The sequence below is a fragment of the Miscanthus floridulus genome, chromosome 13 (genome assembly GCF_019320115.1).
Source record: "Miscanthus floridulus cultivar M001 chromosome 13, ASM1932011v1, whole genome shotgun sequence".
NCBI classification, from domain to species: Eukaryota; Viridiplantae; Streptophyta; class Magnoliopsida; order Poales; family Poaceae; genus Miscanthus; species Miscanthus floridulus.
Genome location: NC_089592.1, coordinates 84,840,892 through 84,855,209, shown reverse-complemented (window position 1 = coordinate 84,855,209; position 14,318 = coordinate 84,840,892). Strand labels below are relative to the sequence as shown.

General features: G+C 49.0%; 1 long non-coding RNA gene across 3 annotated transcripts; it reads right to left on the bottom strand.

Annotated features, from left to right (window-relative positions):
* Positions 1 to 2,289: 2,289 nt before the first annotated feature.
* LOC136501674 (uncharacterized) lies at positions 2,290 to 4,566 on the bottom strand. Of its 3 annotated transcripts, none has more exons than XR_010770344.1 (4): positions 4,382 to 4,566; positions 3,909 to 4,002; positions 3,446 to 3,611; positions 2,290 to 2,760 (listed from the first exon to the last, which is right to left on the bottom strand). It is a non-coding gene; the product is annotated as an uncharacterized lncRNA (long non-coding RNA). The 3 variants fall into 3 exon arrangements; XR_010770345.1 differs by having other exon boundaries at positions 2,290 to 2,623; XR_010770343.1 differs by having other exon boundaries at positions 2,290 to 3,611.
* Positions 4,567 to 14,318: the final 9,752 nt, after the last annotated feature.

Sequence of the window (14,318 nt, the reverse complement as noted above, 5' to 3'; positions counted from 1 at the left end):
CCGTGCGTTGCTACGGGTGCAAAAACAATCCCACCCATTAGGAGCAAGAAAATTTCAACACATTAGAGCAAGGAAAAAACGCCGGTGTACCTGCCACCATTGCCGCCACAGGAGGAGGCGGCGAAGGGCGGCGTTGTGCGCGGTCTCAACGATGGAGCAGGCGAGGGAGGCGGCACCAGCGCGTCCTCTCTCCTCGCGTCCGCGGCAGGTACCGATGCGGCGGCGGCGGCGAGGTCCCAAGGCGGAGAGGACGGGTCGGAGAGGCAATCGTTCCGCGCCGAGTTGAGACAATGGCGAGGGAGATGGTGGAGAGGAGTGCGTCGGAACTGGGGGAGGAGCGGCGACCTCACAGTTGATTGGAGGTACGGGAAATGCATCGGAGTCGGTAACTTTCATTCTGCCTGTGAACGATCCCAGTTGGTTTTTTTAGAAGTAGCAATAGTCATATTCAAATTTTATTGATACGAGTTCTTACAAAATGAAACACGATATCCAGTTCCATCACTGCTCAATTGCCACCTCCTTGCTGGATACCAACGGAGGCATCTAATGCCAAAATCACATGCAACAGGCACACTATAGTATATAATAGTATGCAAAGGTAAAAACTAGTAACTTTGTCAGAGGCTAAGGCTTATTGGCTACAGGGCTACAGGGCAACCGGTTGGCCGGGGCCGGGCTAGTCGGCCCTTCGGATGCCGATATGGCTATTGGCACAAATTTGTTTGATGTGGCCATTCTGACTTGGGTGGCATGAGTTATCGGCATCCAGGACGCTGCCATGCATATATCGGCCAACCAATAGCCGATAAGTGGCAAGTCGGCTTTTCAAGTGCCGATAGGCACCTATTCTTGCAAATTTTCTTTAACATCATCTAGATTTGCAATTACTTATTAAAATAATATTATTTGGAAAAAAACGGTTTTATGTCTCTTTGGCTTATAAAACCGTAGTTCTATGATACTACCGTTTTTAAAAACTGCATCATCCAAACAGGGCGAAGTTTGTTTCACTTGCTGTAACGGAAACGGAGAAAGCTGGAAGCTATCTCTAGAGAGATCGTTGTGATGGGGCCAACGGCAGCACCACTATCAATTATCTGACGTGCTAGAGATTCTGGACGGCTTCCATGGCCGAGATGCTGCGGCAGGGTGATGCAAACTGAGCTCATGGATTCGAGATGTGGATGCTAGCAGCATCACGGCATCGTTCTCCTCGAATTCCCTCCACCATGAAAACTCAAATGAAAGCTTGCAGTAAGATTTGGGGATGGAGAAAGAAGATTGAGAGAGATTGAGATAGGTGAGGAAGTAGATAGCTGATGAGGATCACTAGCATGGAGCAGCCAGCTAGCTGTCAATAGATGGGCGGAATTGCTCCCGGTGCCCCATAAGCGAAGGCAGAGCCACGGGGTCATCAAGTGGAGACGACGACAGATCGCGATCTTGATTACCTATAGGGGAGAGAGCGGTAGTAGGCTAGTTGTTTTGAATAGATTGGTATCTAGCAATGGTGGAACTTGATTGCGGGAGGGCTGAAACAAACTAGTAGTAAAGTGATATGTTACCCTCTGTAATGAAGGTCTTCCCCAAAACATGACATTATGTTAGTTCATTCAGAGCTTGGTGAATGTGTCCATGGGATATGTTCTCGTTTACCTTTCTTTGGATCAAGAATTGAATTGATATATGCACAAATTTATGGTTTATGGGAACATAACTAGTTTTTGCCGCCTCCAATGCTTACGATCTGGTTGTTGCCAGCATAGAGCTGGCACAACCACCGCGATCAGTTTGATTTCTAGGGTAGACCAAAGCCAGGAACTATTTTGCACATCCGCACTGTTAGGATCCTAGTGACGGAAGGGCTGTGTGAATATGCGTTGCTTTTGCTTCATTTTATAGACTGAATATTTGTAGGCTCATCTCCTGTTTTGGTTTACCCACGTGCAAAATATGTGTCCTCACTTGTAGCGTTTTTTCATCTCTTTATGCTGTCACGTATCAGATGAGTGGGCCACAGTACATGAGAAAGGAAGCATGGTTCTTGCTACTTTGGCTTACCCATGCATGTTTTATGTGTCCCCTATATAATATAACATTGCTAATGAGATTTTTACTGGATGCAAGGCACAGGCATGTCTGCTACTAATAAAATAATTAAAACTCTTCGAGCATTATGGCCAGTGATTTTACTAACATGTTTATGCCTATATCATGAATCATAGACAATTCGAATTCAAATTTAATGGGTAAGCACGACAATAAGAAATAAGACAATGCTTCAACTTTATTTTACTCAAGGTTAACAAGGCTTGTCATCATAGACTGCCTTTGAACGAAATTTGAACAGCACTGACACAATTCATATTTCATAGCCAGATGGACTAGTATTTAGGATTACAAGGGATACTTCGGCACACACGTATATATGACAAGCACCAGAAAATCCAAAATGAATGAGCCTCATATCCTAATTCAATAATAAGGTAGAAACAAATCCAAACTAAAATAAAAGAAAGCTCGCCAAAGTTCAAAGCTCTTAATTTCATATCAACTTGTGTGATTCTGAGTCGTGCCATTGGTAGCTGTAGGCCTGGAGCAGCTTGAGCAAATTAGGCCACTGCATGAAATACTTTGCTTTTTAATCTTATGCTTTTCAGTTCAGCGTCCAAAAATATTCCAAATAGAAAAGAAACACAAGCAAAAACACACAACCACCTCTGTGTCCTCATAAATTTATTGAATTCAACTTTCTCCCTAAATAAAAAAAACAAATGGTAAAAGACATAAAATTAGTCAGCTCAAATATTTGTTGACTAAATCAATGATCCAAAAAGCAAAAAATAGCTTTATATTATTCCCAACAGTGAGACAAATAAAATTAAAGTTATAGATTCCCTAATAATAATTAGTGGTATCAAAATAACAGAACACCTTCATATTACATACAAATCCAACTTGCTTATAAGATGTACATCTGCATAATCTAGGATTAAGATGCATATTGGTCTTTTAATTTATCAATCCAGAAAGAGAATAAGAATTTGATGTTCAACATCCAACTTTAAAACACACACGCACAAGTGCACATGACATCTAGGATGCAATATTCCAAAGTTCCCTGCTATGAATTATTAATTTTGTTTTACATGCAACACAAGTGTTTCTTCATGCCTTGAATTATGCCAAATTTAGTCATGCTAATATTGGTTATTAAAATTCACAGAATAAATGACGAATAATGGCAATGATCCCTAACCTATTGTTAAACAATATAAAAGAAAAAAATAAAGCAAGCAACTTCGGCCAGATGGTGCCAAGATAAAGAAGTGCATACTATATCAAACACACAGGAAGCACAAAACAAAATTCACGCAGAAAAGTAGAAAAGTAGGCATCTGTTCAAGATTAATCAAGAGATAAGATTGACTAGCAGGCTTACGCTGCTTGTTTGGCATGAAAAGCGTCCCATTTAGCTTTCCATGCTGAAAATTCATGCTCGGTGATCACACTGGACGAAAAAGTTCACTTCGCTGGCTTCATATGATTGATGGTATGCGACTTGTGAGGCAGCTAGTTTTAGCAGTACCATCGAAGTTCCTGTCAGCCTGCGTTATACGGAAGTCAGAAAGTGCTATAACAATAGGTATTTCTTTCCGAAGAAGAGAAGGGAATAATAACAACGCAATCTTGTCCCAGTAGGATCCTAAAATATCATAGATGGATATATGGGATCATGAAAACGAAGCAAAGCAAAGGAATTTGACGTTGCATATGCAAAAGACAGGTTAAAACTTGCACTTTCTGACCAAAATTGCGTGCAAAAATTACACCTAATGTGTTGTTGATACAGTAACATCCTACAGCAGGCATGGATAAAAGAAAAAAAAAATGAAGCTACTTACTCAGACCATGAATCCCACAATTACTAGAAAAACCCTTGCTAGGACGTGCAACAGCTCCATAGAAATTATTACTGGAGATTTTAGTGCCGCCCTGCTGAAAGTGAGGCAAGAAAGTCAGGATTTTCATTGGCGTGTAATCATAAATTTCAACTTTCATAGAAATAATAAGAGAAACTTCAACAGCAAAGAATAGATCCAAGAAAATCGAAATAACTAGAACAAAGGTTACCAGTATTCGACACAGAAATGCAAAAGGAGATCTACGCGCGAAACCTACCCGCTAGGTGCGGGAAAAACGGACAGGAGCACCATTATTTCAACCTAAATGAATCTCCGAGCGAAAACCTATCCAATAGGTACCGGAGCACGCAGTACGCCGACCAACAACCGCGCGGCACGACCAACCACCGCGGACCAATCGACTGGAAAGGGAGAGAAGAGGAAGAGGCGTGGAGGGGAGAGATGGATCTCACCTGACCAAAGCCAGACCGGGTGATGCGGGGACGAGTGGAGGCAGTGTAGGCGATGTTTCGCCTCGCCGCGGCCGCCGCCGCCATCGATGACGTCGTCGCCGCGCGGTCCGCTCACCCTAGCAAACGACAGAGGAGACTCGGGCACTGGGGCGAGAATGCGGGATTATTTACATAAAAAATATCAGTAGCTCAGTGTCTATAACACAGTATAAAATATCATTCATAATAATAGTAAATATATAAATATCTCGAAAATGCAAAAGCTGACGGCGGCAGTTACGGTCTGGGCGGCTGGGCTGGGTTATAATGGTCGGCGGAAAATTTTTGAGAAAAATTCCTTATTACCACTTAAAGGTTCATTTTATTTTTATCCATTTTAAAATAGAACATAAACGGTACTTTCTTAAATTAAAGGTTCAATCAATTTGGTATTTTTGTTCCCTTCCGTTCATAGTACGACAATGTTAGATGGAAGGGGAAAACATATGAGATAATTCCATGTAAACCATTATAAAAGATGTAACTTTTTTATAAGTCACTGTAAAAGTTTATTTTCTCTCTCAACCACTGCTTTAACTTTTCCCACCCTTACATGCCACTGCCATCAGCTTCGAAGGAAACTGCAGCTAACAGAAAGCGTGAAGTGTCCCTTTTGCCCTTTTACAGGTGGGCCCCACGTGTCAGCCTTCTTCTTCCTCCCTCCTTGGCCATGGACGATTGGACGCCGAGGCCGAGCGCTCCACCTCCCTGCAGCGTGCCCTGCCCCTTCCTCACGTTGAGTGTGGAGACGCTGAGCTCCCCTCGCCTCGCCTCTCTGCTCGCTTTCTTGCTCGCTCTCGCCCTCGCCATGTTGCTATTGCACGCGGGCGCGGACGCCATGGATAGCCGCGGAGCTCGTAGCGCCATCGTCGTTCCTTCACCTCGGCACTTCCTTGCTCCCCGTTGACCGCACCACCTTCCTTCCCATTCCACGCCAACTCGCCAGGGCCATCCCCCACCCTCGCCTGCTGTTGTAGCTAGCTCGTCTGTTGGAACCGGTGGTGACCACCGAGTTCACGATCTTGGAGCTGGCTTACAGCCGGCCCGACTCGTTACCACGAGCCTGCGCTCCCACGGGTTCCTAGGTCCACCGGAGCTGACAACATATAAGGCCTTTGGGTCTTCCCAACCCAAAAGACTAGCCTGATAAGTGGGGGTTCTCCCGCCTTATATGTTGTGCTCCTCCACCATCGCTACACGATGTGGGACTAAACCCCAACAATCTCCCCCTTAGTCACACATCGGGGTGCCCCCGCCATATGTGACGCTCGAAATTTTTTGTCGGGTTTAACTTTTTTTACCATGGGCTCACGATACCAATTGTTGTTGGGGTTTAGTCCCACATCGTATAGCGATGGTGAGGGAGCACAACATATAAGGCGGGAGAACCCTCACCTATCAGGCTAGTCTTTTAGATTGGGAAGGCCCAAAGGCCTTATATGTTGTCAGCTCCGGTGGACCTGGGAACCTATGGGAGCGTAGGCTCGTGGTAACGAGCCGGACTGGCCGTAAGCCAGCTCTAAGATAGTGAACTCGGTAGTCACCACCTGTTCCAACAATTGGTATCAGAGCCGGTACCCGAGGTCAGAAAAGATAAACCCGATAAAAAAATCTCGAGCGTCACATATGGCGGGGGCACCCCGATGTGTGACTAAGGGGGAGATTATTGTGGTTTAGTCCCACATCGTGTAGCGATGGTGGGGGAGCACAACATATAAGACGGGAGAACCCCACCTATCAGGTTAGTCTTTTGGGTTGGGAAGACTCAAAGGCCTTATATGTTGTCAGCTCCGGTGGACCTGAAAACCTGTGGGAGCGTAGGCTCGTGGTAACGAGCCGGGCTGGCTGTAAGCCAACTCCAAGATCGTGAACTCGGTGGTCACCACCGGTTCCAATAATTAGTATCAGAGCCCATGGTCAGAAAAGCTAAACCCGATAAAAAAATCTCGAGCGTCACATATGGCGGGGGCACCCCGATGTGTGACTAAGGGGAAGATTGTTGAGGTTTAGTCCCACGTCATGTAGCAATGGTGGGGGAGCATAACATATAAGGTGGAACAACCCTCACCTATCAAGCTAGTCTTTTGGGTTGGGAAGGCTCAAATGCCTTATATGTTGTCAGCTCTGGTGGACCTGGGAACCTGTGGGACGTAGGCTCATGGTAACGAGCCGGGCCGACTGTAAGCCAGCTCCTCGGTGGTCACCACCGGTTCCAACAATTGTTGGAACCGGTGGATAAAAAAAATCTCGAGCGTCATATATGACGGGGGCACCCTGATGTGTGACTAAGGGGAAGATTGTTGGGGTTTAGTCCCCACATCGTTAGTCTTTTGGGTTGGGAAGGTCCAAAGGCCTTATATGTTGTCTGCTCCGGTGGACCTAGGAACCTATGGGAGCGCAGGCTCATGGCAACTAGCCGGATCGACTGTAAGCCAGCTCTAAGATCGTGAACTCGGCGGCCATGGGCGCTGCTGCCTGTGCATGTGGCTAGTAGGCCATGAGCCACCTCCGACTAGGGCGACGCCACCTGGGAGCTCAGCCTGCTGCCGCGAGGCCGCCCAACCGCTTCCTTGCCGCCGCCAGTGAACAAGCCGGCCGAATCGGCGAGGATGCTCTCGCGGCCTTGGCGGCAACGAACTAAGCTCTAGTGGGTCCGACTCCGACGCATTCACTAGGGGCAGCGAGGATGCTCCTGCGGCGGCTACTACTCAAACAAAATAACACTATACCCCCACACGCGGCTCTAGCAACGAGCTCGGTGGGTGACCATGGCAGCAATGAACTGAGCCGAGTTCACCGTCCTAGGCCTCGCTGTCAAGCGAGGGTCACGCGGGGGTGGGGCCTGCCCGTGGCAGCGCTAGGCCAAGGGCCGGGGTGGCGTAGGAGCAGCTGAGCTCCTGGCATGCTCGGCCTCAGCGTCCATGGCCAAGGAGAGAGGAAGAAGAAGGCTAACGCGTGGGGCCCACCTGTAAAAGGGGCAAAGGGACATTTCACATTTTGGTTAGCTAACGTTTCCACCAAAGTTGATGGCAGTGGCGTGTAAGGGTGAGAAAAGTTGAAGCAGTGGAGAGAGAAAATGATTTTTTTCGGTGGCTTACACAGAAATTGCATCTTTTATAATGACTCCTAAGGAATTGTCTCAAAACAAATTTTTACCTCTCACAGCAGTTTAGAGCATCTTTGGTAGTCCTCAATATTATCCCTCAAACCTCAGACCCATAAGATTGTTATGGGTCTATTTGGTTGCCTGCATGACTTTTTATCCAGGCCACAACCTGTCTCCATTTGGCTCCTTAGTGCAGCCTGTCAATGTTTGGCTACCTGTATAAGCCAATATACAGGATAGCACTCTCAGACCACGCTCGGGTTGGATCACACTAATCGCCCAAATTTCCCGTATCCATCCGGACTGCAGCTCTCGCATCCGCACTGCAGGCTTGTTGCATCCGCTATGCAAAATCTCGTGGCTTCACGAGGGGGAGACGAGGAGTAGCCTGGCTTCGAGAACGCGCGGGGATGCACGGGCTCCCTCGTGGCGGAGCAGCATCGGAGTGGTCGTGGCGGTGCGGCATCAGCGCACGCGCGGGGATGCACGAGCTCCCTTGCGGCAGCGAGTGGCCTCCCCAGCGGCGGCTTCGTCCTCACGGCGGCTGGCGAGATCCAGTTATGGCACGACCTCCCCCTCATGGCGGCGCGCGGCAGCGTGGCCCTAGCATCGGGCGCAGTCGCGGTTGCGGCGGCGCAACATCACAGTGGCATCGGGCATCGAGTGCGGCATCCGGGTGGGTTCTTGCGTCCGTAACTCCGTGCTCGTAAGCAAGCACACGCACACGAACGTAGACGCCGCAGTAACGAGCCGGCCGGACGCCCGCAAGGCTGCAACACAGCAAGATGCTAGCTATCATCCCTTCTGTCAAGATGCTAGCAGCACGTCAAGATGCTAGCAACACGAATTCAGGTGGCTTGGCGTTTGGCTGTCGATCGTCACGTACAAATGTCGCACTCGCACCTCTCTGAAACGACCCTATTTTCCGCGAAGGGAAAACCACAGTGTTGAAGTGTAATAAGATTGTTGTAGATCATATTACCCAAATTCCAGTCGAATATCATATCCATACAACGATAATATCAGAGTACAAATAGTGCGGAATTACATACTTTATTACATCGCCGCATTGGCGGAATCAAAAGTAGCATTCATTCAGAACAGCTTGAAGATAAGATCGCCAAACTCGAATGTAGGCACGAACCCCTCATCCGTCAAACTCCTCGGAGCTATACTCCTCAGCAGAACCTGTGTGCCAAAATTTATCAGTATGATTTGTACTGGCCACTCCCATCCCTATGAGCATTGCTTTATGGAAATTGGATGCAAGTTGGATATAAGCAAAATGAACCTATAAGGCTGGGGTTTCCTATGCAGTAGCATATCAAGTAAATAATAGTTTGTCAAGTTTTAACATCATTCCCACACACATTCCACTCCATTCCCTTTTTTGAGTCAGGTTTCGATCCTGGAATCGACATACCACCATCTCCACACCATCATCATACCATACCATACCATCACTCAGTCGATAGGCCAACTCCCTCTTAGCACCGTCTCAAGGCCCGTAGCCCCTGGCTATGACCGAACACTCACTCCTAGGGGGAGAAGAGAAGGACTCATCTCACTATCTAGTTTAAGCGAAACCTAGGAAAGGTCCATAGCCGACGAGTCGACACATGTATCGATCGATCAACCATACACTCTATAGAGGTTTTACATAACCACAAGATCCACCTTCCTTACTGACTGTCGTCAACTAGGCTGATTCCGGCTGCTTGCTAGCCTAGGATAATGCCACTCTACCATTCAGCCCTGGTTCACCCCAAGTCAAGTCTGGGGTGGCTAAAACTGTGAGTCATGAGCCGAGTCCACAAGGTCTCCATGAAGTCTCAAAAGGGTGTGGGGGAAATCCTCCATGCCCCGTACCTCCTTACACTGTCCGCTATCAACCTAGCAGTAGTGGCAATATCCTACTAAGTAGTCCAACCGTCCCGCACCATATAGGGCGAGTGGTACGTAAGGCTTCCCAGTGAATCTGAGTACTAGTAAGTCCTTAGGGATGACCAAGTCAGAATGTCTCCATCAGGGTTTCCATTTACCGTGCCACCATAGCACCTCCATCCTGGGCTCCACCCGTCATAGGTTCACACCCAGGTCCACCTCATATACCATTTTACCCACCACAGGTATCCATTCCAGGGGTGCCTAGGTAGCATCCCAAAGCAAGACTTGCCCTAGGCTCGTCGTATACTCCAACTTGGTCGACACAACCCTCACCCTCCACACACCCAAGTCACACACGCAGCACTCTCCCCATGGTCCAGATAATACCAGTATCCACCACGCACGTAGTATAAGCGTAGTAGAAGTATGAGTAATGAAATGTATAGTAGTAAGCGTGTGTCTAGCCTAATAGCAGGGTATGCAGGGGTAAGGTTGCACCAAGGTAAAGGCTTTCAAGCAAGCATACTACCATGCAAGTCCTATCATAGTATGATTACCACAGTAAAGTAAAGCAATAGCAGTTCTATATTAGCCATGCGTAATAGGTGCTACGAGATTGGGTGGGATGTGGCACCTTTAGTGTAGTCGTCTCCGTACTCCTCACGGTACTCACGGTCCTCATCTATCAGGTTCTCCTCTGAGTCTACAACATTTACATTATAGTCGTGTTAGCGACGTCTATAAAGTAGCACAAAGAAGCAATGAAAATTCAAAAGAGTCAAATGCACTCAAACATGGGTCCATTACGTAGAGCTTGATTTTAGATGAATTTTGGTCCTAGTTTCGTATTTTTCTGAGGTCGTATGAATTAGTTATGAATTTCCAAAAATTAAATCTATTTCTAAAAATGGAAAAGGCTGAATTAATCCTGGGCTGACACGTGTCATGCTGGGGTTGGTCCACGTGGCTTGCTGATGTCAGCATGACGTCATCGTCCCGGTTCCGAGCTGACAGGCGGGTCTAGGGGCTCTTGGGTCGCAGACATGTGGGTCCCTCGTGACGTCATGACGTCAGCATCTGATGTGTGGGTCCAGCGTGTCTGTGCTCCTGACATGTGGGGCCAGGTCAACGGTCAATACGTGTCGGGTCTCAAACGGGCCTTGGTGGGCTCGGGTCGGCCAGTGTGGGCCGGGCCGGGCCAAACACGTGGCATGCTATGGCGCAGCCACGTCACGGCCGTGGGCTCTTATTGGGCTTCGTCCGTGGCATGGCTCACACCGTGTGGCTCACGGTGGACCAACGCTCCTGGTCCATGGTCCTAAGGCAGGATCCATGGTGGATCAATTCCACCATCATTTCTCCTCGGCTCGGCTCATGTGCACCGGGTGCAGGGCTGCGTGGCTCAACTTGCCCCTTCTCTGTTTCTTCCACGGCGTGCTCCCACCGGCGACGTGCTCACCGGCAAGCTCCCGCAATGGCTCAGGCATCCAATAGAGGTGGGAAAAAGCCTCCCTGTGCCACGGCGACTGCAATGGTGGAGTCGGGGCGACGGATGGTGCATTCTAAGTCACTGGTCACAGCGAACGGCGGCTCGAGCACAACTGGCGTGCGGGAATGGCGTGGGTGCAGTGGCATTGGCCGGCTCTGTGGTGCGCATGGGCGTCACAATGCTCCAGCGGGCATGTTGGGTAGGTCGAGGGGTCCTCCAGGGCCTCCGGTGGCTTTGGCCACGGCGGACGGCCTTCCGATCACATCGGCGGCGGTGGTGTGCGGGCTATGGCCTCGGAGGGCGTCATAGTGGGGCGTGTAGGCTCCTATGGATCCGTGTGGATGCGGTGAGGGTGTCTAGAGCTTAGGGCAGGACTTCCAGTTTCTAGGTGGCCGGTAGGGTCTTCTCGGCGGTCACGGCGACATGGTGACGACGGCGAGGCGCGCGGTTCACTACGGGCTCCTGCGGGGTGGCCACGGCGTGCGCGTGAGTTACCCGTGGCTTCAGCGAATGGAACAGGCGAGTCAAGGAGGCACCAGGCGCTCCTAGCGATATTGGCCATGGCGGTCGGTGCTCGGACCAATGGTCGGGTGCTCGTACTGGTGGTCGGGTGCTCGGACCAGTGGTCTGATGTTCGGACCGGTAGTCGAGTGCTTGGACCAGTGGTCGGGTGCTTGGACCTATGGTCTGGTGCTCGGACTGGTGGTCGGGTGCTCAGACTGGTGGTCGGGTGCTCGGACCAGTGGTCTGATGTTTGGACCGGTAGTCGAGTGCTCGGACCAGTGGTGGCTGCGTCATGGTTGTGGCATTGCGAGCGCGACATGCGTGCTCGGCTACGGCGTCCAGGGAACCTAGAGAGGCCTACAGTGTCCAAGGGCTCGAGGATGGTCACGGTCAATGTGAGTGTGCTGTGCTGGTGTACCTAGAGGCCGGGGATGGCCTTGGCCTACGCGCTCACGGTATGGAGCGCCATGGCCAGAGTAGCAAGGTCCAGTGGCGAGCAGGGAATGAACCGGGGCTCACCATGGGTGCTGTGGAAGAAAGGATGGCGGTGTAGTGTCGAGTTGCGGCCGTGTAGCTTTGGAAGCAGGGCCGTGTAGTGCCGACCCGCAATCATGATGACGACGACGGCGTTACCTTCGGCTCCGGCGACTTTGGCAGCGTGCGAGGCTCCGATCCTCCTCTCACGATCTCCTTCTTGGCCCTCTACTCTCGGTGTGGTGCGGCTGCTGGGCCACCAAGCGGCGGTGGAGGCTGAGGGAGAAGCTAGGGTTCCGGGCGTGAGCGGTATGTGGGCTGGCTTTATAGCCGAGCGCCATGCCTCCCAGGGTGGATGGCATCGTGCGGTGGAGGCGTGTGCATCACATCAGACGGTGGTGCGGGGTTGCATGGGCGCGGCGCAAGGGGATAGAGTCATGCCCCGGGCATGACCCCCTGGCCCGCCCCTGCCACAGCTGTCGGGCACCGATCGCGTAGGCGGTTGAGGCATGAGTGAGGAAGATGACACTGTAGATAGGGGTGCGGCTGACATGCGAGGTCCAGCGGCCAGTGGCTGTGAGCGAGGCAGACTGGTGCGCGGGCGTGGGTGATGTGCTGGGCCGGCTTGTGGGCTGCGTACGTGCGCGTCAGTGCAAGGTGGGCATGGTTGGGCTAGCTGGGCCACGAAGCCGAGCAGCCTGGGCTGCGAGGCCTTCTTCCTCATTTCCTTTTTCTGTTTTTCATTTCATCTCTTTTGTTTGAATTCGAATTTGGTTCTAAAATTTGAATTCCAAATTGGTGCACCTAATTTATTGGAGTTGTTAAGCATATCATAACTCAAATGGAAATCCAAATCACATTCAATGTATGCAACACTCATTTGTTAGAATTTAAATAAACGCAATTAACTAATGACATGCCATGCTTATGTGTTAACTTGGGTTGGGGTTAGACCTAATGCATTTCTTAAGTTGGGTTACTATACATGACACTCATCATCACATGGAAGTTTTTAAGAAAAATTTTATAGTTGGTATTTTCAGTGTGTGGATTTTTGGGTTGTTACAGTCATACCCCCTTAACAGAATCTCGTCCCTAAGATTAAAGCGTAACGTACTCTTCGAAGAGGTAAGGATATCGTAGCCGGAGGTCAGACTCTTTTTCCCATGTTGCTTCTCTCTCTATGTGATTGCTCCATTGGATCTTGCACATAGGGATGTTCTTTATAGGATGTTCTTTATACTCGAGTGTGTCTTGAATGTCAAGTGTATCAATTGGAACTACTTCATCGGGCACTCTCAAACACTTGTGTAGCTGTGAGACATGAAATACGGAGTGTACACCCCTCAATTCCTCGGGTAGCTCAAGTTTGTAGGCGAGCTTTCCAATCCTCTTGCAAATCTTGTATGGGCCAACAAATCTTAGGGCAAGCTTTCCTTTCACATGGAATCTGATAGTTCCACGTAGCGGGGATACCTTGAGATAGACGAAGTCTCCCACATTGAACTCTAGTTCTCTTCTCCTTTTGTCGGCATAGCTCTTGTATCGACTTTGAGAAATTTTCAAATTCTCCTTCACTTGTGCAACTCCTTCTTCTACATCTTGAATCTTAGCGGAGTCAAAGAATGATCTTTCCCCCGGTTGGGACCACATCAAAGGTGTCTTACAAGGTCTACCATATAGAGCTTCAAATGGCGACATCTTGATACTAGCTTGGTAGCTGTTGTTGTAAGAGAACTGTGGCAGAACCACCCAAAATAGCATACTTACGGAGGCGCTCGTCTTTTACCAGACACTAAGCACCCTGAAAGCAACTACAACGAGCGGTATCCATCGGGCACACCCCGAGGGAGAACCCGAAAGATCCATATTTTTCCCAAGGATCCAATAATGAAAACGAGTTACAATATAAGACCATCACATACATTAGAGTTTCTTAAAAGTACATTATTACAATACCAAATACAGAGTGCGGAATGATAAACAGCGGAATATTAAAAGATAACATCTAGCGATAAGATAACGAGGATTTTGTCTGAGCCCACCAGAAGAATCCTCCACACAAGGTACTCCTCAAGCATCACCTGCAACAGGGGTAAGTAAACCCTGAGTACACAATGTACTCACAAGACTTATTCGATAGTGGGAATACTTTCCTAACTCCAAGGAATATACTAGGCTTTATGGTTGCTAGTTCTCTTTTAGCCAAAAGCAGTACTAATAGTGAGTCCTTATTGATATATTATTATCATCAGTCGTATTAAGTTTTTATCTAGTCAATCTATATAAGCACCTGTACTACTTTCAAGCAAGAGTTGAGCAATCGATACTCTTTCTTCTCCTTTTCCACTTCCAGTTCTTACTACGGTACTAAACCATAGACAAGCCGTACCAGGTAACCCGACGATTCACGAATCAATGTGCCCAGCTGGGTGCCC